General features: G+C 41.9%; 1 protein-coding gene and 1 long non-coding RNA gene across 4 annotated transcripts in view; one reads left to right on the forward strand and one right to left on the reverse strand.

The window, feature by feature from the left end:
* Nucleotides 1-26,042, reverse strand: part of LOC111565601 (zinc finger MIZ domain-containing protein 1-like) — a 117,177-nt gene that overhangs the window by 56,896 nt on the left and 34,239 nt on the right. The window lies entirely within an intron of this gene.
* Nucleotides 21,964-25,750, forward strand: LOC129347424 (uncharacterized). Its single transcript, XR_008599528.1, has 2 exons — nt 21,964-23,327; nt 25,586-25,750. It is a non-coding gene; the product is annotated as an uncharacterized LOC129347424 (long non-coding RNA).

Raw genomic sequence — 26,042 nt, forward strand, 5'->3', positions numbered from 1 at the left:
TTTAGTATCTTGATCACACAGAGAACAAGAAAAGCAGGAAAATAAAAAGCAGAAGAGTTGGCTCATGCAGGCATTTAATACCCTGTTGATTGCACTTGACTGTTTAGCAGTTAAGCTGTTTTGGACCTTTTTACAGGACTCATCCAGTTTCACATAACCTTCTTTGCATAGTTTTATTGTAGAGATCCACAGTAGCTGAACTGGATAACAGTTGTGTAGACATGTTTTCCTGCAATAAGGAATTATTACCAGCATTTACCTTCTCTTATTTCCAAATACATGTCATTTTTGCAGCCTGTTTCATCATGAAACACCAGTTTGTTTTCGCCCTGTCAGGCGTTACTACAGCAGTGTTGTGTTCCCATTTCCCTCAGAGAAACTATGAAATATCACCCAGGATGCAATGAAAACGAGTGACTTCATAACTCTCTTTGCTGAAAACAAATCTCAACAAGCAGAATTCGTGTTTAGACAGAAGTGAAAATCCAATCAGGGAATAAAGTGCATGTTTGTGAGTCGGCACTTGTGTGTGAGAGAATGTGCAAACACACACATACAGTGGAAAGAATGGAAAGAACTTGAGGGGCAGGAGTCTCCTTTCCACTGTTTATAGGGAAAACTCCCTGTAAGCAGAGCCAGCTTTCCAGGCCAAATTAATTCAAGAGTTTTACAAATCACTAGACGGGAAACATGGTGTTGTTCTCCACTTCCACTTCTTCTCTTTTGCAGCCCAGTAAACATTCTTTTGATCTGCTGTGCTGTTTGCTCGCAAGGAAAAACAAACAAAGCAGATAGTTACTCTAATTCCTTGATGACAAGAGTTTATCTTGCCGAGTGGAGTGCATTTCATAGAGTGCAGTGTGCTGCCTCGTGTGCTGTTTGTGTTAACACAAAACCCTGTAAAGACTATTGACTGGAGGAGCTGCTGTCAATAGAAATCCTATGATTTCTATTCTTGCTGTTGCTGAGCTTTGTGAACCTGCAGTCTGGGGATTCTGTTGTCCTGCTTCCCTGACAGCACAACACTAACCTTTATATATATATATATATATATACACACACACACACACACACATATAATAAAAAAATTAAACAGACAAGGGCACCACAATACCACTTCAGAGCAGGTTTGTTGCTACAACAAACAAAGCAGTGAGCTCTGGTGCTCGTGTGCGAAGGGGCCACAGTGCACCATGATTGATATACAAGAGATAAAACGCTGTTTGACTCCTGAATCCGCCTCCAATCACACGCTCTCTGTGACGCACTCGCCACACGCTATCTCTGCCACACACGGCCCGCGCTGCTGATAAGCACGGCTGAACCAGTCATATCTAACACTTCTGGAAGAGTTTCTTCTGGAATGAATGAACTACTTTTACACAATGTGTGTTTACAGTACTGAGGCGCTTGGCGCACGGAGAATCCAAGCTGTACAGTTCTTCATAGTAACGTAACCATGAGTCAGTTAATTAAATAGTCCTTCATGGAACATAAATGGTAATATAACCTCTAAAATGTGCATTTTGTGGTTTCATGCTACTAAACATCAAACAGACAATACTTTCAGCTTTAATCTTGTGTTTTAGAACATTTTTGCTATTTCTAAATAATTTCCAAACTTAATATTAATGTTTAATCCAAAGAGATTGATTGATACTGAAAATAATCCCTACTGGCACCTGCATGTAGAAAATCCACTTGAGTCTGTAGCTCCTCATTACCTGCTGATTGTAAAGCGAGACGAGGAGTTTTTGTGGAAAGCTTGTATGATTGGTACACTTCAGTTCAGTACACCGCATGTATTTTTAATGAGACAAGGCTTCTTGATAGAGGGAGGTTGCTAGCATGACTGATGATGCATTACATCTCAACTGGGTATTTGAGAAATCTTTTTATGCGGGTCCCTTTATATGTTTTCAAGTGATCACAAATAATGAATTAGCTTTTAGTCGTTTTGTGGTTCCGAGGCATTAAAGAAAATCTCTTCAGAAATCATCCGTCCTCGTGATGAACGCTGGATTGTTGGGTACTTTTAAGTGCAGTCTCTTAGCTCCCTGTAGAGATGTAACCCAGTCATTTATCACCTTGTAGTGGCACTGAACACATCCTTACGTGGCCATACTCAACACAGAGGCTCAGCTAAATGCTTCTTATTGGCTCTCAATGCCACTGCTGCAAACACACACACACACACGTGCACACACACACACACACACACACACACACACACACACACACACACACACACACACACACACACACACACACACACACACACACACACACACACACACACACACACACAGCTACACACTAAAGGCACAAACACTGTTAAAGCACTTTGGAGAGTGTGACACAAGAGGACACGATGTAGCTAAAGGTTAAAGAAAGCACAACAAATATGAAGACTGCAGGAGAATTTTGATTAATGTTAGACCTCTGCCACACACTCACAGGTACACGCACATGTTTTTTTTCTTCCCAAACCACCGCCAGAGAGGGACAGAGGCTGCAGCGAAACCTCTAAGAGACCACCAGGTGTGACCTATTCATTATTTACCAACAGAGGCAGGCTAGCAGCATCTGCACGCTGTGCACAAGCCTTCCTTTTTGTAGTGATGTGTTGGGATCAGATGAGAGAGGGCACCTTTGTGGAAAGACATCTTTGTTCACACGCTGCTTGTCTGTCGCCCTTTGCTGCTCTTCACTCAGACACACAGACAAAATGTGGCTATGATTTTTCAGGCCTGCAAAGATGATTCCACTCGTCCTGAACAGTGTTGGGCAGTCTGGGGTTACAGTCATGTGGGTAAAACACAGAAACTGCAGCTACTAATCCCCTTAAAGGCATGATCACACCACACATCATTTATGTGTCTATCTATTTGATTACTGTCGGTTTGCTTGGAGTGGCAATCTTCCCCCAAAAAACAAGGAATAAGACTTCTAATGACTAAAAAGCTGCCTAATTTACATGTCATTTATTCTTACCTATTAGGTTTGTTAGCCACCAGTCAAAAATTGAACACCATTTCAGAGTTGAGGACAGAATGTAACAGAAAATAATAGGAAAATGGCAAAATACAGCAAGACAGACTCATTCCCTGTGCTGTATGCCAACTGATCATGCTTAGAACATAGTCACCCCACAAAGGCATGTGCTTGGCCATGAAAAACCTTGACTATTGCCTAGCAGATTGCCAGATGTCTGTCTGTCTATGGCCCCGTGCTCAGGATGCACATTGTGCTTATCGGGACCTTGTTTTTACTAAGAACGACCGCTTGCTACTGCTGGAAACAATGCTAAACACAGCAATGAACCAAAACAGTATTGTTGCTGTATAATAAAATGCTGAAGGACACTAAAGCTCCATATCAAATTATAATTTGGATATCTCACTATGAGCAACATTTCTCACAGTAACAGTACAATTTTTTTCTCATTGTTAATATAAAAACATTCATTAATGCAGCTTTAAAGCACAAAAAGAAATCCATCTTTATGGCCAAAGGTGAAGGGAATGTCAAATTATGTCGTGGTGCAATGTCTATTTTGCAAGGAAAATTTTGCATAATAGAGCGTAAAAACGCCTACAGATGTATGGATGGTATCTCACACAACTTCACAACACAGTGAGACCTCAGCAAAGGTCGCTGCCTGTGAGAACGGAGCGAATTACAGCAGATGATTGAGGATATGAAATGTTGACAGATGGGAAATAAGCCTGATGTCAATAAGGAAAGTGCACCGGGGGGATCACCTCATATCAGTGATGACTTACGCACAATGTGTACCAGCCCGCCTAAGATAAAAGCCCTTAAGTGGTGCTATTTTAATGGCTTAGGTGAGACAAACTGGCTGCCTTCCTATGAATGATCTATTCTGTCTCAATTATACTCTATTCTGTTCTATTTTCTTTTATCTTCCTTATAACCACAACACTAGTGGAGATAAATAGCCCTTCCAAGGACAACTTGGCACAGGTTCACACATATCAAGGGTCATTAAGGCGGCTGACAAAGGCTTTTTTTTTAATGAATTTGTGTATAAGAGTTCAGCCTCTTCTGGTTGAGACGGGAGTGTGTGTGTTTGGGGGTGATGAGTTGCAGCGTGTGAAGGAGCCTGGTTTCATTTCTTCTTGTAACACCCTAATGACTTTATTGTTTCATTCTTATCCAGCCTCCAGAAGCTATTACCATATAAACACCTGTGTTATCAAAGCACCGCAAACAATTTCCTGGATAATTTAACAAAGATGCGATTGTTGATTCGGTATGAGGTGTTGTGACTTATGAGTGTGTGTGTGTGTGTGTGCATATTTTGAGATATCTATTTTCACTGTGTGCGTTTGTGTGTGTGCATATTTTCAGGTATCTATTTTCTATGTAGGTGTTTGTCTGAGTGTATTAAGTGATATCCATTTCCTGGAGTGTGTGTGGTGTGTGTGCACAGAGCTTAAACCTGCTGGAACCTGGCTACAGCTGGCCACTTTTCAGCTTCAATTGTGGAGGAAAATATGTCTGAGTAACCGTAAATGGAGGCTGTTTTGGTGAAGAGGGGAAAGACTGAATGTTCTGCATTACCATCATGCTTCATGCAATCTGTATCAAAACCCCGGGTGAGGCAGACAAAAAGGGAACACTTGCATAACGTAGGAGCCTGATGTTACCCTGCAGAATTGGACCTCTACTTTTTTTTCTTTCAACCTTCCCCCCTCTCTCTCCTCCCGGTCCTCCCTGTTTCTGTCTTTGACTCTCCCTCTGTTCGCCTCCCTCCCTCTCAGTCACAGGGGCTGGATTGTTCTGCTGAAGCTTGGCAGAGGCTGCGGATGGGAAAAGTGCAGGGGAGGCAGCTAACACTTCCTGCCTCCCTGAATCAGAGAGTTAACCTTCACCGAGGGCACAATGGCTTCTCGTTAGCGAAACCACCCCACATGCAGGCAGTCTGTCACCAGCCATGTTCCTGTTCGCTGACCCTTTTTTGTGTTTCTCTGTCCTTTCCTGGACTTCACGTCCAAATACAGCTGCACTTCAGAGGTGCACAATGGAGGACTTATACAGTGTATCTGCAGAAATTAAAGTAGGTTTTGATCTGAGGACATGTGGATGATGCATATCTGGCAAAAACATAGTGCACAACACAGATTTTATAGAGGAAGACATTGTGATATTGATAGGACGGCTGATATTGGTTAAAGTTGGGTGCGTCATTGTTTAATTTTCCAGCAATTTCTTTCACAAACTAGTTAGCAACTTAGCATGAAAACATCACTTGACTCCGCACCACTGTCTGCTCTGCTACATGTGCTGCACACAATGTTGACATGAATGTAAATAATGGAGTACAAGCTGCTCTGCTGCCGATGATGTTGGTCAGCCATTAAATCGATTAAGTTGAGATTTTCCACATTAAAGTATGATTACAGGTCTGGATGAGTGCCAGTACATATGTGAAGAAAAAGTTACATAAAACTTTTTCTGTCCGGCTGTACTCTAATCCTATTTTTTCATTTTTGGTGTCTTGTAAACATTTAAAATCATTGCATATTTGCATATATACAAAAAAAAAATTTCAAAATCAAACAATTCTGTGCTTGCAGCTTTTGCAATGCATTTATTTACTGGTTTCTTGGTTTCAGATCTTTGTAAACTAAACATCCTTGAGTTCTGGACTGATTAGACAAAACAAGATATGAGATGATATCAAGTCCCAAAGACTTTTTGTCCACAATTTTCTGGAATTTTTAGATCAAAAAAATTGTCATGAAAAAAATCTATGTAACTTAAGTGACAGTGAATATAACCATTAGTTACAGCCCCTACTGTCTGCATGATAGAGTAAAAGAAATAAACCATCACCTCATCGCAGCCATAAACGTCCTTAAACAAGTTGGGGCGAACAAATACTCCACTGTACATTCACCAGGGTGGCAAATAACACACACAACCTCACAGTACCACCACAGCACAAACAAGCATGACATCATCCACACAGCAGTATAAAGAGGTGAATTCATTCCTGCTGAATGCGATGGAGATAAGGTGTGCAAAAAAATGAAGTATGGGCCAAAGAGATGACAGGAAACGCTGCTAAATTTGCCAGAAAGAATCACAAAAGTCAACGGATAAGATGGAGTACAGCGGAGGTAAAAGGTTTCTCCCTTGTTTTCCTCTCATTTTCACAAAAAAACAAGCATGAAGAAGGCTAGCCTAAGAGAAAATAAAGCATTGATTTTGCACACTGCCCTCTCTACGGCAGAGGCCTCCGATCAATAGGCTCAAGTAATACCCTGCACAAGTTTAATGCTTGAGCTGTACAGAGGCAGACAAGTGCTTTGTCTGGAAATTATTCCCTTTTTATATTGCACCGGTGCTGCTGTTCAAAAGCAAACCAAAAAACAACCAGATCTGTTTAAAGAAACAGCAGTGAGGACTGGAGATGACCAAAGATGTGAGGCTGTGCGATCGGTGTGTGGTCAAGAGTTCAACTGAATCGATGGAGGAAGTTACACGTGTTAGCCACTTTGAAGGATCACCAGGAAAGGAAAGCCAGGGAGAAAAGGGAGAGAGATGGGGGGGAGGGAAGGTCAGGCCATGAGGAGAGTGGGTCATGTTGCCAACCAGCAGCTGATCAGAAAGATGACCTCCAGCTCAAGTCATGACATTTGGCACTGAGCACTATCAAGGCTGGAGAAACAGACACTGTCACCGTCCACGAATGGAGACTGAAGCAAGATAACCATCAGATTCTTTGAAGTAGTCGCTGAAAACTGCACATTTAAGGCTGCACAGGTGATCCGGCGCCTTTTGACACTGTGAACGTCTCCACTAATGAGGCAACGACTGAGCACGTGGAGAATCTGAGGAACCGAAAAAACTGTTGAAGAAAAAAAAAACCCTCTTTCATTTCCTGACTGCTCACTTTTCCTTTTAAGGTGCCTCCAAACTCAGAGAGAAAAAGTCCTGCACCACCTGTGAAACGTTAAAAGGCATTGACCCAAAGATTTGAACACTCATTAAGCTTTTTAAAGTAGAGAATTCTCTGAGATCCCCGGTCTCAGATGTTTCCCTCTGTGTTGACCAAATGGCATATCAAGTTCAGGAAATTAGCCAGTTCCTGTTGGGGAAGAGAAAGAAAGCTGAAAGAGTCCAGTGTCAGTGCAACACAGTTTTTACTACGACGCTTCTCAGGCCTCTTTTACATCCTGAGGACAAAATCACATAGACTCCACTCTGATTTATTCTTGCATATTAGCTCAAAAAACCACATTAGTGTGTTTTCATTAAAAGTCTGCTAAATAATGGAAATATACAGCTGCCTGATTGAATGCAGAACTTGCAGCTTTCACAGCAAATCACACCTAAGGCAAGTGAACACAGAATGAACAGTCGCTCAACATCTCAGCACCTTACGAACACATGGCGATTCCTTCAGGTTAGTTCTGTGCGAATAATATGGCCATTAGGTCATTTAATATCCTCTGGATAAATTGCTTTGGACCCCAGAGATACAACTGCTGTCCACACATGAGGAACCAATCAAAGGTCCCTCCTAGTTATGGCAAAGACTCTGCCAGGCTTGAAGCAGCAACATGTCCCCAGGGAAATAGAGAAAGTCCAAATAATCAAAGACAATCCACCACTTCCTGCCCTTTATCGGTGCAGAGCATCTCAACGGGCCCAGGTCTGGACTATGAGGAGGTTCCTCGCTTTTGCCAGATTTAAAGCTAGAGTATGCAGGATCGTAGCAATCAGTCAACTGGATTTTGAAAGCTTACAACTGAAAAAAACACTTCCCGTCCCTTTAGATCTCCCTCCAAAATTCATGATTGTGTAACGTCTGAATACTGCTGGAAAATGAAACCACAAGAGAGAAAGCGTTGGTAGCACAGTAAAACTATCCCATGTCTATAAACACATAAATACGCTACACCATCACACTTGTAGAACATCCTATTCAAAGCCAATATAGAAGAAAAATAAGATAAATACCATCAAATAATCACCAGCAGAGAAGCAGTGAATATATACACACGAGTGTAAATATACCTAAAAAAATGGAAACTGGAGGTGGACAGAAACTGCAAAGAGCCCTGAAAGATGCACTAATACACGAACAGGAGTTATAATCTGGGTTTTTTAGCATTGTAAGATGCTGTAGATTTCAGTATACATCTAAAATGTGGTTGCACATTGTCATACTTGTGCAATCTGCTTGCAAACTCTAGTTGTGTTCACTTAACCTTGTGGAAGACTCCAACGAAGCACGAGTGTAAGAGCAAAGCGCAAGCAGGTAGGCAATTGAGTAGTTTGACTCAGTACAGATAAAAGTTTATTTTTTTCCAGCACGTGATTTATTCATTGTTATGTGGACGAAAAGAGACTTTCAACAAATATAAGAATAAGTACTTCTGGCATAAACTGCAAACTCAAGCTTTACCACGTGCAAGATGACAGTGCAGGTTGAGCGGTCAGTTGTATGACAGCATGGCCACCACCACCAGACTGGGTTTGGCATGTCACACAACTGTGACCCCCCCATCGCAGTCACAACCCAGACACACACAACCCAGACACACACACAGTGCGGTCGTAGCATCGGTTGAAACACTAACCCTGCTGTTCCCGTCGCGCTCCTCAAACAGACAACTGGCCCTGCAGCATGTGGTGCAAAAGTGCTTTCTCATGCACGAACAAACAAGACACAAAAACAAGTTAATGTGAGAAAATTTAAGTCGTTCACAGAAATTTCCACAGAAAATCCTGTCAGAGTTCAGAAAACCCCGCCAACGGCACCAGAGTAGCCTGACTCTGCACAGTGTCTACTTCAGCTCTGCTGACCGGCAGGCGACGAGACAGACCCTCGCATGCTGCAACTGAAATTAGGTTAGGAGAAGCCATTTGTCTTCTGTGGAGGGAGAGCAAAGAAAAAAAACAGGCTAAAGAGGCCAGATTGAGCAGGAAGGCAGTAAAGGGGAAGGAGTTCATGCAGACTAACATCTGTGATATTTCTTCACTTCATACTCGTTCTCCCATCCCCCTGCCTTGGGCGTGCCAAATGCTAAGGTGGGGCTTACAAAAACAGCAAAGAGTGAGGGTATTTTTTGGTGACCGCAAGTGTTTTGAATGCTGCTTCCACTGACGACTGTGCAACCGCTCAACTTTTTAGAGATCAAACTTTTTTTGAAATGTAAACCAAACAGCATCAGCTATATGGTTGATATTAAAGAAATTGTGTGTTCGACCAAAGCATCCTAAAATGTCTTCATTCATAATCCACTGTCACAAGCTACTACACTATAAAAAAAAGCTATTTTGCAAATTTAGTTTTTTATTTTACAGATTCTTTCCCATATTTTTGAATATTAATCAATAACATAATAATTTTCAAGAAATAATAAATTGCATACCTAAAACATAAAATAAGATTTAGAATAAGAACTCTGAATAAGCATAAAATTTCAATAAAAAGTGCAGATAAAGTACATTTATAAAGTAATTTCAAAAAAATTGCTTTTTATTTAATAAGTGAAACTTAAATCCAAGTGTATTACTGCAAACATATTCCTCAAACTAGATGCAATTAATGATAATTAACAGAGAAAGTTATTTTAGCTGGATTGGTTTGTTCAACAAGGTTTTCACAATTCATGTGTTTTTGTCCATGTATAATATAAACATTAAATAATTAAATCTATCCATCCCTATATCTATATCCATATCTCTCTCTCTCTCTCTCTCTCTCTCTCTCTCTATATATATATATATATATATATATACACACAGTAATTTTCCATAATTAGAATACTTTTTATCATTTTATAACATTGATTTTACATTAAATAATGCATGTTTTTTTAGTTTTTAATGTTCATTTAAAGTTATTTAATATTTGTATATATATATGTGTGTGTATGTATATATATACATCTAAATAACTTTAAATGAACATTAAAAACAAAAAAAACATGCATTATTTAATGTAAAATCAATGTTATAAAATGATAAAAAGTATTCTAATTATGGAAAATTACTGTATTTGATGTTTGTTTCGTGTTTATGCATTTTTTTGTGCGATGACAGAATATTACAGTTTCTACAGTGTTGTTAAGGTAAAACGGACTTTTTTCTTGATTTGTCACCACATGAACAGACATGAAAACGCAAAGGATGGTACAGCTCACTGCTGAAAGAACTTAAAAATTCAGCAGAATGTAATATTGAGTGTAACTCACTGACTTATATTGAAAAATATATTTATCTTGTGTATATTTCATAACGAGCAAGCACAGGCAAGTACACTCTTGGATCTGGTCCAAGTGAGCAAGCTAGGAATATCACTGACTTTCCAACGGAAAATACATTATATAACATATAATTACACTTGATACGTCCCTGTGATCATGTAGTGAACAGGTTCAGTCTTTTAAAGGTCAGACTGCATTGTTTCAGATGGAAGAGATAGTTGAGAAAGTTGATAATGTAGATGACGCAATAGCTCAAGCAAAGAAAGACTATCTCCAAGAAGATGTAGTTGAGAGGAAGTATACTTAAATAACCAAATATTAACAAAATTGTCAATAGGACAAGATGAAATTGTAGTTTTGTTATGTTTGACACCAAATACTGCAATTTTCTTAATGTTATTGTTGAAACTGAACCTTTAAAATGCCAACGTATGTCTACGCCATAAACCTGAAATATTCTGTGAATGTATAGAGAATATGAGGTGTTGAGTCTTGTCTCATTTAGCTTGTTATAAAATATCTTAAACAGTGTTATCACAGATTGCATGCTCATTTTCACTCCCTCAGTACGTTCTAATTTTATAAATCACTAAGAGCACAACTGCTGTTAAAAAGACAGCAGCTGATAATTGCTTATGGATAACCTGTAATTTTGCCTCCGCTGCCGCCGCTGTCGACTTGTTTATAAAATGCCTCATTAGGGATGCTAACGGGCTAACTAACATAGTGTGCTAACAGCTCATCCCTCTCCGGCGGCGGGGGACAAAAGCCTCACTTCACTGCTTGGTTCATTATCTCAGCCTCCTCCCTGGGAAACGCACGACCGCAAGACGCCTCGGCTTGCTCCAGCAGATACTTCCAGCTTGTTGGGCTCGCCCCGCTCTCACCTTAGATACGCTACACACAGGGAGACAGGTATACACAAACACAAAGCACCTTTGTGCTCTTATCCAATCAAGCGCTAATAGGGCTCGTTTCTTCCAGTGGAAGGAGAGAAGGAGCCGTGCAGTTTTCATCAAGGATTTGCATGACCTTTTAAAATGAAACATGAGGACAAATAAATATGAACTTGTATCACTTCATTGGAGCAGTTTGTTGCACACAGACAGGGCTGAGTTTTCTCCATCCGTATCCATAAGCCTTCCAATAATACATTTAATAATGGCGATTGTGATGTTTTTAAGATTTTGGAATGTGGAAAGTTAGTGAAAATGATTTCAATTTTGTCAAAAAACACCAACATTCATTCAATTTGCAATTATTTTAAAAGGAGAGGAGTTGAATTCTCACGTTCAGAGAGCTGCAACCTTGTGATTATGACAGTAAATGGTCTGCACTTATATAGCGCTTTTTTAGGTTCAACTAAGTGATTTTGCAAAAAAATAAAAAAAATTTAAAAATGCAAACAAAACAAAACAGCAAATTACCAAAATGTATTAAACTTGCAATGATTTTAATGAGAAAAAAATGACAGATTTTCACATTTAAGAAGCTACAACCTTGGACTTATGACTATCATGGGAAATGGTCTGCATTTATATAGCTTTTTTTTTTTTTATCTTGAGCTAGGTTCTACAAAGCAATTTTGCAAAAATAAAAACTAAAAAACATTGCAAAACTTCAACTTAAAATGATTTTTAAAAGAGGCAAATTTTCACATTAACTGCACGAAACCAATTATAAATCTAATACTATTAAATACACTGTATAGTAAAACATTTTTATCCTAGTCCAATGTACAATCTTACATTTTATGTTTATACTTTAGATAGATAGATAGATAGATAGATAGATAGATACTTTATTAATCCTGGAGGAAATTCAAGTACTTTACACTAATGCTCATATTTTTAGGACATACTCTGTACTCATGTTAATCTTAATTTTTTATTCTGATTCTGGAGCAGCTTGGGGTTCAGCGTCTTGCCTAAGGACACTTCAGGACATGAGGGCCCATGAGGGGATCGAACCACCAACCTTCCGATTAGTGGACAACTCGCTCTACCACCTAACTCGTCAGAGATGAATTCTTTTTGGCTGATTACCTCAGTGATCATTTCAGCACTACTAATTTGGGGTAAATAGCTGCTGCAGGATGAAGATCTCCCACAAATACCAAGTGGAGGTTTGGGGAGGCGGGGCTCGGCTGAAAAACAAAAACAACATAAAAAAAACCTGCTTGACCCTGCTGCCACCTTATTCTCGTGTCTGGAAACATTTTTTGTCTTCTCGCTCAGATGGTGCCTCCTGTCTCCAAAACGAGACCTCCTCTCCTCTCCTCTCCTCTCCTCTCCTCTCCTCTCCTCTCCTCTCCTCTCCTCTCCTCTCCTCTCCTCTCCTCTCCCCTCCTCTCCCCTCCCTTCCTCTCCTCTCCTCTCCTCTCCTCTCCTCTCCTCTCCTCTCCTCTCTCCTCCTCTCCTCTCCTCTCCTCTCCCCTCCCTTCCTCTCCTCTCCTTTCCTCTCCTCCCCTCCTCTCCTCTCCTCTCCTCCCCTCCTCCCCTCCTCTCCTCTCCTCTCCTCCCCTCCTCTCCTCTCCCCTCCCTTCCTCTCCTCTCCTCTCCTCTCCTCCTCTCCTCTCCTCTCCTCTCCCCTCCTCTCCTCTCCTCCCCTCCTCTCCTCTCCTCTCCTCTCCTCCTCTCCTCTCCTCTCCTCCCCTCCTCCTCTCCTCTCCCCTCCCCTCCTCTGTAAGCTCTCGTGCCCCTCCCCTCCCCCCCATTGGCTGGGCCCACCCAACCAGAGGAGTCAGGGAGGGGGGTTGAATTTAATAAAGGCTCCCTCAGCCACATGCTAAAAAGGTATGCAAATGTGCAGGTCCTTCTGTTTTCTGATGTCCCATAACCCCCCTCCACCGCCACCCCAATCCAACTGACTGCTCTTCTCTCCAAGCCAAAGCCAAGCACATGAGGAGAGGAGGGTTGAGGGGGGAGAGAGTTTGGGTGTTTGTTTTTCAGAGGAATGGATTATTTTGTTAGGACTGCTCCTGGGTATTTGATCTGAAAAGCTATTACAATGATTGCGATTAGAATTAATTACATTATGAGCTACAGGAATAGTGAAAGAGGTGCTTGATGCGCTTCCTTGTACGGAGACAGAGAAGGAATCACAAACGCATCTAATAATTCCTCGAGAGCAGATGAAATTAATAGGGCCACAAATATCGGTAACCTCAAGGCCGCCGCTGATAAATAATAAAAACCTTACATATGTGCGCTGTAAAAACAAAAACAAAAACAATATTGACTTCTCCGGCCTTCTCCCTCCTCCTCCTCCTCCTCCTACGTATCAGTGATCCCTATCTAATACAAAGGGCCCAGCCTTTGCATGGCTACCACGATGACCCGTGTTCACGAGGAGGTGAGAGCTGATCATTTTGTTCCGATGTAGTGAGCCGTGACAGGCAGCAGTGCGGGAAGGAGGTTGAGGGGGGAGGAAAGGGAGGTAGAGGAAGGCCACAGAGGGACCCACCAGAAGCAGCAGAGAGCCGGGCCAGACTGAGGGGACCAGCCTTTCCTGCTGCTTCCTTCCCGTGCTCTTGGCCAGCTGAGCAATCAGGTCACCTCTCTTTCCCGTGTCGCTTCTGGTCAATTGTTCTCCTCCCTCTCTCTCTTTCTCTTTCTTTCTTTCTCTCTCTCCCTCCTCTCCTTCCAGTGCCACAGCCTGCAGCTGTTGCGACTGATGTCATTTTCTGATAGGATTTTGTCCGTGCCCGCTTGTTGGTTGCTGCCTCCCTGCCTAAACAAATGCAAACACAGGCGAGGGCTCATTTAAACAGGCGAACGCTGCGAACGCGAGCATCGGTTGGGGAGGAGCAGGAGGAGGAGGAGCGACTGCAACACATGCTGTCATGCAAACCAGAGATGATATGCAAAAATCTGATTTGTTGTTTCGAGCTCTTCCTGGTGTGACTATGAAAAAGATGCTCCCTCAACAACACAAAAACACACTGGGATGGACTGCACTCCATTTGTACAAACACACTCTTCATATGTATTCTTGGCCTGCGCTGGCCACACGAGGAAGAGAACAAAAAGTACACAAGCGTGCCCTTTTGACCTTTTACAACCACCGTTCAGAGTACAAGCAGTTCTTCAAGCAAATATCAACTTGTGTTTTTAGGCAGAGATGAATCTATACTGAGCTGCATTTACAAAACAATATCAAGGCTCGATCCTGAGGGCGCTTCAGGAAAATCCACTGCAGAAACTAATGCGGCGCTCGCTGGGAGCTATGAAGAGAGACAGAGAGAGGGAGTTGTGGTGATGCTAGCTGACAGTTAATTCCCAGCTTTGATTTACACCAACATGGTCACAAAGAAAACTCTGTTTTTTTTTTGTTTGTTTTTTTTTACATGTGTTCCAAGAGAGAGTGCTGAAGACTTTATGTCAGAGGCAGATTAGATCATGTCTTGGCTTGTTCAAAGACGAGGAATATTTACATTATTGGCTCACATGGCATCTAAACGAGTACATCATACCCTCATCGAGGACAGAACAGGGCATGCCTGCAGATTTGGCACATTCTGCTCCCTATAAAGAGAGATGAACATGATATTCACAGTTTTTTCCCCTCTGCGGTATTGTATCTTCAAATGAGCAATCGCACAAGATTGAGTGGACTCTGGAAACAACAATCTGTTGAAACTGAGAAAGAGATAAATAAAATCTGTCTGTATGTGTAGCAATGTGATGCAACTGTTTCCTGACCTTGAAATAACTGCCACTTATGAAAAGCTGTTTTGGTATGAGAGACACCGATTATAGCCCATTTCTAGGCCAGCACATAATCAGTGTCCAAGTTCCAAATCAATGACCTACTTCCAAGCACACACACACACACACACACACACACACACACACACACACACACACACACACACACACACACACACACACACACACACACACATATGCGCCGTGCATCCGCTGCGAGGAAAACTCTCTTTTAACAGCTTATTGTGGAGAAAAACGGAAATCAAATCAAGCTGACACTTTGTTTTGATGTGAAAATGTATCTAGATATTTAGAACCCCCCGAATGAGGGCAGCGTGATTTCGTAACAGCAGGCAGGGCAGCAGTGGGCCTCCGCAGAGCTGGCTTGTGTTATTTTGACACTGGCTGGCAGCGAGGGGGGCGCCGGGGTCACGAGCGCCAGTGCAGCGAGAGTAGCTCAGATCTGACCTGGATAAAGCAGAGGAACAGTCGGCGCTGGCTTCCACAGCCTCCACGCGCTGCGAGGAAATGTGAGTGGCGGCTCGCTTGGTGAGGTCAGGACTGCACAGAGAGCAGCCCCAGCATGCCGGTTCTTAATGCAGGGTGGGCTATTTAGAGAAACAACCCCGCTCCCTCCACCCTACCCACTCCTGCTTCACCCCCCTCCTCCCCACCCTCCAACTCGTCTCTACAACAAACCCCCCGGAGCAGATCCACCACCACCACACAGCTCCATGTACCACGCAGTCATGCAGACAGATGGAGGGAGACTTTTCAGAGTATCTGTCCTCCATAACCCGGGAAAGACTTCATCCACCCCCCGCTTCATCTTCTGACTGTACATTTCGTATGAGATCTCATTTGACCCATGGGTGCAAACATTCTCCACAGAGAGGCTAAATGAGCTGTCCATACATACACATGCTGCTGTCATGTGGAACCGCCCCAGACGGGCTGCAGGCTGATGACAAAGACTAACCGGCAGCCATGATTTAACAAACGGAGGACAATGTGGTCACATGCACTTTCATTTTCCTCCTTCTATACGTGCGTCACCTCCAAACTCATACGTGCGTATGTAAATCGTAAGAGCAGCCCGTGGAAAGAGCCGTTCTTCATAATCCGCCAGCCCTCTTTTCATGCAAAATACATTCCAGCATTCAACCAAAGCTAATATGAGGTTTCAGCAGCTTGATTTAGACAAATCAAGAGGGTTTCTTCCGGAGTTACAGTCTTATTTATTTCCTCAGATTTTAATATATCCCATCTTGGAGATTTTCTGCCACCACAAACCTCAATATAAACTGTTTTCCCTGCACTGTTTACTACTATTAGGAGCTTCAGGAGACTGCTTGCATTGAAAGAGCCAAAATATTAAGCTCCGACAAGAAAACACTTCTCCTGTGTAGGCGAAATCTCTAGAGAGAGACAAGACAAGCAGCTAATCGCATATTGCTAATTTGAACTTTGATGCATGTATAGTTGTTTTTTTGCATATTAAATCAAACCATAACAGTCTCTATGACTGCTGACAGAGAGGTGAAAGGATCTCTTTTATTTCTCGATGCTTTGTGCAAAATTTAATTTCCATTCACCTTTCACTCCTCAGCAATATGTGTCAGACATTACATGAATCCTGCAAGTGGAGTAGAAACATCCACATAATTGCAGGTATGTGGTATGTACTTTGGCCTGCTGAACCATCAAGAAGAAGCCTAAGGCGGTTACATATTTTGACGCAATCCTCCCTGTCTGTGTGTGGTGTTTGAGCCTGCCGGTTCTCTGGGGGAGCATTGATCCAGCATAATGACTTTTGTGGAAAAAAAAAAAGCTCTTTCCTACAATGGACAGCCTTGTCTTGTGCCATACTTGTTATCAGCTTTAGACAACACAGGAAGAGAATACGAACATGCCAGCGAGTGGAGTAATCCTCCTCCCCCTTTTTTTCCTCCTACAAGGTACATCAGGTTTTGTCACCGAATCAGGGGGAAAAGCCATTATACTGAAATGATATATAAACAAATCAATTTTTCCTGTTCATGCATGGTTTCACAAAACTATTCCTCAAGCCCAAGAGGAACAGGCATAAAATTAGTTTGGCTGCCGTTAATGCAGCGAATGAGAGGAAGCGTTTGGGAAAGCGGTGGTAAAATCGCCATTTTGTTTTATCAATGAGAAGACAGACTGAGTTAACTATTCACCCAGGCTTTATCACTGGAGACTAAATGAATGACTTCCTTTTCTCAGTGCTCTGCTGGGTTCCAGAGAGGTTAAATGGGTATATCCTGCTGACCCCGTTACCCAGTTCAACCATAAACGTGACCTCCTTGCAGAGTGCAGTGCAGAGTGGTCAGCTGAAGGAGTAGAAGTTCAAGCTGGAAGTAAAAGGCTGTGTTTTCCAGCGTTTGGGTGAAATTGTGAGAAAAAGAGGAGGTAAAACAGAGCATTAAGAGGCACTGTCCTGCCCAGGGCGTTGTAGCCGGACAAAGACCTCAAAGCCGTGTTTCTGGTGAAAAAAGCAGAACAAATGGGGATTACAATATTTGAGGAAATAGTCTTTCAGTTGACCTACATCCCCCACAGAGACTCCAAATTATAATCCCAGCATACATGTTCAGCTATTGAATTTTTTAGATTCTGTATCAACACCATGAAATTGTGTTAGATGGGTTAAAAAGGAGATTAGTGGCTAGAGATACTGATAGCACTTAACGCATCTGGAGGTTGAAATGTGGGCTGACGGCTCATGATGTCAGCTCATTTAATTTTATTCCAATTTGACAGCTTCAGAGCCAAACAACTGCATTTACAGTATGTATATTCTGGCTCCCTATAGGCTGCTGCAGCATAAAGCTAAAACACACAGAAGAAACCACACAAGGCTGAAAAAAAAGAAGTCTGAGCCGCATTAAATCATTCTTTACCATTTAGCAGCAGCCTCTAAGGTTTTGATTAGAGCATTCATTGAACCCTGCACTTTAACACTCCAAATCAATTAGACAAACCAGTGTGTGCACACACACATTTCAACTGGTTAAATCAAATAATGATTTAATGCGCGGCCATCCTTTAGCAAAGACCAGCGCAATAATCATTCTCCCGCACAAACAGCATCCATTAATGGCTTTAGGATGGTGGTGTAATTGCTAAAAATATGCTTTTCAGTGATCTAAATGCATAAAAAAGTGGATTATAGGGGCTTTTTGTTGCTGTAGCTGAAACTTGTGTATGCACATTTATTTGTTGTAAATGCATCTCTTGATGAATGTGACAAGATAAAAAAAGAAGAAGTGCAAAATAAAGTCACACTTCCTTCTGTTTTCGTCTATTCTGAGTTAGGAGTAACCACAAGTTGGAAGGAGAGTCGCATAGTTTTTGCACTTATTACAATCACAAATTTACAATTCATTGAGTTGTCTTTTTAAAAAAGTTGAGCTGATGCACTCAAATATGTAACTAATGATTGATGAAGATTTGTTTTTAAGTGACAATTTACGATCATTACTTTTAATTTCACTTTGTTTCTGCATCTCTATAGCACTTGCCTTGATATAGAAATACGCATTATAGTGTTATTATTGTTGCTTGTTGGTTAAAATGGTGTGACAGAGAGGGAAAAAGCAGTAGAGGAAGGGAGGCAGAGTGCGTGTATGTGTACGCATGTTTACGAAGCCTCAGGAAATACCAGGACAGACGAGCTGACTCTCCAGCACTTCAGGCCCATGTGACTGGAAACACACAGGCCAGATTGTTTGCATGTTTGCTCTGGGGCCGCGATAAGAGCATTTGGTTAGAAAAGAAATATCAAAGCAGAACTCAGCATCTAAATCTGACCTGCCACTGGAAGGTGAGGTCCGGCTGGGCTGCTTATCTCTCGTTAAACTTTTTGTTTTTGAGCGCTCAGCCATCCTGATAATTTGCAAAGATGACTCCAGCGTTCGTGTCTCCATAGTGATCCGCCGCGACTATCCTCCGTTGGCTTCCTGCTCTCATTACATTAGCATAATGCAGATGCAACTAGAGTCAGTAACCTTGCTGCTGCTCAGCACAATTTACAGCAAATACACACAAAAGCTGTGAGAGCTGCAGTGCTGGACAGCTTTTCCTTTGCTACCTGCCTCAGATATATCAATACATCAATGCACCTATTTATGTACTGGGATAACTGTGTTATTCTAAAGCAAAAGGGAAATTTGTGCAAAATCTATACTGATGCTTGGGAGTTTTTGTCCACTGCATAACCATTATGCTAATTTATGATTAAGAGGACAGAGAAGCAAAAAACACCAAAGCATTTTAAATTTATTGAAGCTGCCCTGTCTTGTTAAAGGTCAGTAGAAACTGGACTGCTGATCATTATAAAACTCAGCCTTTTCCTCGGACTGTAAGGGCTAAACAGTGCAGACAGAGAAGTAAATATTGAGAGAAAAGGCTCTAATCTCGTACCTCTTCATTTCCTTGTATAATAAATATTTATTTATGGATGTCAAACTGAATATTCTAGACGGCACAGAATAGGAGAGAAGGCAGGCGATAGGATATGTACGATCCTAGGTGATGAAACAGAACAAAAAGGGGAAAAAAAATCTGGCCATAAAATGCTTAGACCCATCGTTCTCTTTGTGTTTGTACCTGGCATGTGGAGAGACGTCTGGCTGCTCTTTGGTGCATTTTCTGCTTTGATAGTCTCACATTAATCTCTCACATAGATGTCACTATAGATGTCATTAAATGTGGTGTCCAGCAAAAAAAGTGCGAGCAGACAGTCTGAATAATTAATTCCTCCTGTTCATTCTGCAGGGATTCCTCTGATCAGAGCTCAACCTGGTAACACACTCTGTTATGATTGGCTAAAGGAAGGTCAGTGTCTTAAGAGACCTCGCTCTAATATCCAGCAGCAATTAGTGGCTGCTGCGCGGGTGTTGCACATGTTATTATGTGATAGGGGAGCGAGAGTGACCGCAGGTAGAGATTTAATGTTGTGTTTCTGCATGCTGTCACCAGGCAAAACGGAGCACAAAGACAACTGGATAGCCAGCGGTGATCACATGACTACATAGAAAACAGTTTCAAAAGCACCCAGGGTTACAAAAACACAGTTATAAAACATAAACCACTGGAAAGGCATACAATTCTATCATTATCCTGACTTCTTAACTCTCCAGTTTTCTTTTTTTTTCCTCATCTAAAGCTGTCTTCAGACAGATTCTGGGTCAAAAAGACAAAGCCTTCCCATTCATTTCAGTGAGACCACTGTGTTGGTATGAACTCTGGGAACAAACACACAGTGTGGATTGACTTTTCCACAATGCAGTGCAGTGTCATCAGACGGCACACTACAGAGGCCAATCAAACTTATGCATGCTAACATTTATGGTAGAACATGTTTTATCATGGACAGCCAGATTCTTTAGTTTCTTAAGGGAAAAAATGTCAAAACACGCACTAGTAACACAATATAGGAACAGTTCCCAGATTTTTTAAACTATCAGACCCCATGTATACCTAATATGTGGTCCCTCTATTCTGTGATTCTTCTCCTCTTCTGTATACAGCTGCCACTAAGTTGGTCCAATAGTGAGACTGAGACTATTAAAGGTAGCATAAATGAATATTAAGAGTTAAAGGTCTTTCATTTAGTCTTTCATTTAGATATTTACTGTGGAAATGGAACAAATATAGCGACCCCCTGAGTCTATTTTTAAGGAACCTCAGCTGAATTACTGCATTGTCAATTTTTTCTGGGATCTGATAAGCCTTTAAATGTTTGCCTACATTATTCAAATGAGACTAGTTTGAATTTCATTGCTTTAAACACAGCCCAACACAATCGGTACTGTTTAGTGAGAAGCCAGAGAGGGATCATATGCAATAGAATGGAGGTGTGGTGGCGGTGAGGGCATGTGAGGTGAAAAGGAGCTGCTACCGGCTAACTGATAAATCATATTTTCTGATCTAACTTTAGTTCTATTACTCAGATTTAATTCCAGTCTAATTGGTAGTCCAACTATTCTGTTCAATTATTCTCCTCTTCTATATATAGTTGGTAGTAAGTTGGTTCAATTGTGATATTGAGACTATTAGAGCTGGCATAAGTGAATATTTAAAGAGTTTAAGGGTCATTAATTTAGCCCTTCATTTAGATATTTACTGTGACAAATGGGAAGCAAATGGGACTAGCTTGAATTTCATTGTTTTAAACAAAGCTTGACACAATTGTTACTGTTTACTGGGAAGCCAGTGAGGGATCATAAGCAACAGACTGAAGGTGTGGTGGAGGTGGGGACATGTGAGGAGAAAAGAAGCCACTACCAGCTAAGTGAGAAGATCATATTCTGATCTAATTTTAGTTCTATTGCTCAGGTTCAACTCCAATCTGTAGTCGCTCTATTTTGGTCGATTACTCTTCTCCTCTATTTATAGCTGGTACTAAGTGGCCCAATTATGAGATTGAGACTATTAGAGGTGGCAGAAGTGAATAATGAAATAGTTTAAAACACTTTAATTTAGTTTTTTAATGAGATATTTACATTGAAAAATGGGGAACAAATTGGACTAGTTTGAATTTCAGTGCTCTAAACACAGCCTTATGCAATTGGTAGTGTTTGCTGGGAAGCCACTGAGGGATCAGAAGCACCAGATTGAAGATATTGTGGTGGTGGTGGTGGTGGTGGTGGTGGTGGTGGTGTTTGGGGGAGGGGGTGAAAAGAAGACACTAGTAACTGACTGGAAGACCACATTCTCCTACGACAAACGGTTTTTCCATCTGATTTTAGTTCTGTTGTTTGGGTTCTTTACTCTCCTCTTCTGTTTATAGTTGATGCTAAATTGTTCTAAACATGAGATTGAGATTATTAGAAGTGGTATAAGTGAATATTAAAATAGTTTAAGGGTCTTTAATTTAGATATTTGCTGTGGAAAATGGGGCACAAAGGGAACTAGCTTGAATTTCATTGCTCTAAACACAGCCTAACCTTATTGGTAGTGTTGGGAAGTCAATGAGCGATCACAAGCAACAGGTTGAAGTTATAGTGGTGATGAGTGAAATCACATTTTCCCTACAGTGACATGTTTTCCAACTGAATTTACTTCTTTTATCAAGTTCAGTTCCAATCTACTCAGTAGTCCCTTATTCTGTTCGATTCGTCTCCTCTTCTATATATAGTTGGTACTAAATTGGTCCAGATGTGAGACTGACATTTTTAGAAGTGCCATAAATGAATATTAAGGCTTTCATTTACCAACTGGACTAGCCTGAGTTCAAGTGCTCTAAACACAGCCCAACCCAATTGGTAGTATTTGCTGGGAAGCCAGTGTGGGATCATAAGCAACAAGTTGAAGGGGTGGTGGAGTTGGAGGTTGTTTTCTGGGTGCGTATCAGGTAAAAAGACCGGCAGACCACATCCTCCCTGAGATAACAGTGCAAGTTAGCCGTGACAAGAGGCACCATGTGAGGAACGCTGGGAAAACTGACCACTCCCACCGGAATGAAAAATGAAACAATGCGGAAAAAATACAGTCGCTGAAAAGAGCACTGTGTCCATCCAAACGCAGAGACAACAATGGAGTCAAACAGAAAACTTCCAGTAAAACGGCTGAGAGATGGACACTGAACAAGCTCTGCGTCTACTTCCAATGAGTCAACCCATTGTGAGGCATACAGAACACAAGTAGAGTTCCCAGTGAATCAGAGCAGTCAGCTGCCATCCACCACCTCAAGGCACAGGGTCAGCATAGCACAGAACTGCAGACATGTGACCTGCTGGGTCACACAGCCACAGTTACTGTTCCGGCACACAGATATTAACTGTCAGCTCTCAGATAGGTTTTCCAGACCCTCCAAAACATGTTCGAGCAGGTTTTCTCAGTTTATTCAGCTCGGATGGATAATATACTGCTATGATATAGGGACAGAGGGAGCAGGTGTTTGTAAATCTATAGATAACCATGACTTGTGATTTACAGCCTGCTGTCAGGAGGGCGCAGTGACATCAATACTGCTGCGGGAGTTTGTCTGAGGCCTAGCTGAGGACACCAAAATATCTCTCCACTTCAACCTCCCCCCCCCTCCACTGACAGCGATACACGAAATTACACGTGCAGCTGTCTAAATATTACTTCTCCCTTCTTCTCCTCTTCATCTTGCCATTCCTCTGCTCCTCCTTCCTGCCTTTTCTGTCCCTGTGCAGCCGCTGAGCCGAGCCGGGATGAGTTTAGGAGGGACAAATGTTCAACCGGCACAACTGGGGACGTCCACATTTGGTGCAACGTTGTCATGTCAACAGTCCAAAGCAGATCGGCCCGACAGGCTGGGAATAACTCACCTTCTGGCGTCCAGCTTGCGGCTATAACCGGCCACACACCCGTGGTACTAATTATCTCATGCACACAATTAGATTACTGCAAAAATAAATAATATTTTCTACAAGGTACTACAGCAGGAGCAAGTCATCGCTATATCACTGTACGCAATTAGGCTCTTAATGCAGTTTATATAAGAAGCCAGGCTAAAGCTAATCTCATAAAAGGACAAACAGAGCCATTAAAAGTCCTCTGCTCTTTACTTCATTACGGGCTCAGCTTGCTCTCCTTATGCAAAGAGTCCCCAGGTGCATGAATGTTTCATGGCCACCCTGCTGCCTTCTTCCCTCTGCTCAGGCTCAGTCTTTCTCCCTCCTCCCCAAGGAAGCTCAAACTCCACTGTCAATTGCACTCACTTACACTCTGCTACCGTCATCATCAGCCATTAGTGGGGGAAGAGGCGGCACATAAGACAGCTGTTTTGCCTTGATGACTCAATCATCCCCTTCAGTGGGATTAGCATCAGTATCATCATCGCCTTTGATCCCAAAAATTACCAAACAAGTCTGAAATTGATGACTATCAGCCTGTCTGCCATAGATCCCAGAGTTTTTCAACAACAAAAAAAAAACAGATCTGAGTTCAGTGTGGAACACTCAATCATGCTATGTGCTCAAGGGGATAAATTGATTAGTGTCAAATTATAGAAAAAGCCTCTGAAAGAACCATGTTTTTAACTTCACAGTTGTAAGGTGACAAAGTGCTGTATGTCAAATATCTGTAAATACAAACTCTCAGTTCTAGATTGATACTACTCACAGCCCTTTCAAAATAAAGTTATCATATTGCTAACAAACCTGGTGAATGTAATGTTGATATTCAGGTTCTTTTTACTCTTTTTGGGTCACTACCAACTCCTAAGGGAAATATCTGCCACTTTAATTGCTACTTTTCGATTTCTAGATAAAAGCTAAAGTTTGACTGCTGCTACAGTGAACCAAAGCAGTGAAGGTGTGGGTCAGACAACTGAACAGTGCACCAAAACTTGTAAAGCTCTATATGAAGTCAATGAATATCTGCTCAGATTCTACTTTTAGATACAGGTGATAATACTATGACTATGCTATTACTATGACTGCATTGCAGCCCCCTTCACATTATCATTTTACTTTCAGATTGTCATTATTATTATAAAAATATTAATAATGCCACTTTATAACCTGTTTAATATAGTAGCTGTATAAAGCTGGTATCTGTAAGTAACTATGTCTGCAAACTAAATTTAATAGAGAAGAAAATTCAACATTAAATGCTGTGCAAAACTATGACTGCAGTAGAGAGGAGCTGGGCTTATATTTGCCATCCTGCTGTAAGTACATCTTCAAACTGGGCCACTTGAATGGCAGTCAGATCAGCTGATGTGTTAATTCAAGGCCCTGCAGCGCTGCCACTATCATCATTTCATTAGCTTTACACAGACATATTGCAAACAGAACATTTAGCAGAAGCTGTGTGGGGACCCGTCGACCTTGTTGGGTCTTGGTCACATTCTGCAACAGAAATGTACCACCTTAATAAGGTCCTGTTACTGCTTTCACCGACTAAAGAGAAATGCAATAATATAGTAGCACCAGGACATAGAAAGGTTAATGTGGTTGTATTTCAAAAAGCAGCACCAAGTTAGACCATTCAGTCTAAAGCATCTCAATGCCAAGCGTTCTTTAGACATATTATGGCTCGTCATTAATTAATTTGTTAGCTCATGAGGCGTAGGTTATTCAGGCTATTCATCATAAGCAGGAAATTGACAAATCATGCGTGGATGGCGTGTCAAAGGACACAAGCTTTAATTTTGCATCAAAGGAAGCGAGTGCTACTTCATTTGTTTAATATTCTTCGTTTTCTCTCCAGTTGTTGGAGCGGAGCCGAGCAGATAGCGTATACAAAAACGCAAAAGATGTAAAGGACGATTCAATGGGGAGGGGGGGGGGGTCACGGAACAGTGCGGAAGTTCATCTCCAAGCCAAGTGTTGCTTAATGGCTTCCTCCTGGTGTACGTCAGCTCAGACCCTCAGAGCGGACAGCGGAGAACATCTGTCCTGAATACAGATGCTTTGTACCACCGCAGTCATCCTGTCAATCAAGCGTGTTCCGGCATGTCACGGACATATTACCAGCGGTGGTGATCACCTCAAAAAGCGTGCATTTACGCCGGTTTTGGGTGCACGTACAAGCATTTACGCAGGGAAAGTGGAGATGACGCCACGTCTATTTTTAGTCCAGTACACTGAGTTCCGCCTGTGTGTTGTGCTGCTGTGTTCCTAGGACAGGCGGCTCGGGTCATCAGCAGCAGCAGAGAGCACCAGGACAGCTCCGACTGTGCTCCCTGACCCCGGACCTCCAGCTCCTACATCAGTGGGACAGACTTACAAGATTCCTGGGTGGCAGCTAAAGGAGGCTATCACCAAAAATAAAGAGATGCTTTCTTGACGGATGCCGTGTATTTCTTTTTTTTCCCTGTCTGGTGACTAATGGGCTAATAATTCAGCTGTCACCCCAGCATGTTATCTTGCAAATTCTCATGGGAATACCACCTTGGAACATCTCAGCCACAGTCGTAGCTTTGAAAAAAAGATTTGCCCAAGATTCCAAAACTGAAATAAAGGTATTGTTTGGAATGCAAGTTGGAATCAGATGGGAATTCCACATAAGTGTTGGGTGCGGAGGAAAATCCCTGAAGATAAGGTGACAGCTCTGGTGCTTTCGCTTCATGCCCAGTTAC

This window comes from Amphiprion ocellaris, chromosome 18 (genome assembly GCF_022539595.1).
Source record: "Amphiprion ocellaris isolate individual 3 ecotype Okinawa chromosome 18, ASM2253959v1, whole genome shotgun sequence".
NCBI classification, from domain to species: Eukaryota; Metazoa; Chordata; class Actinopteri; family Pomacentridae; genus Amphiprion; species Amphiprion ocellaris.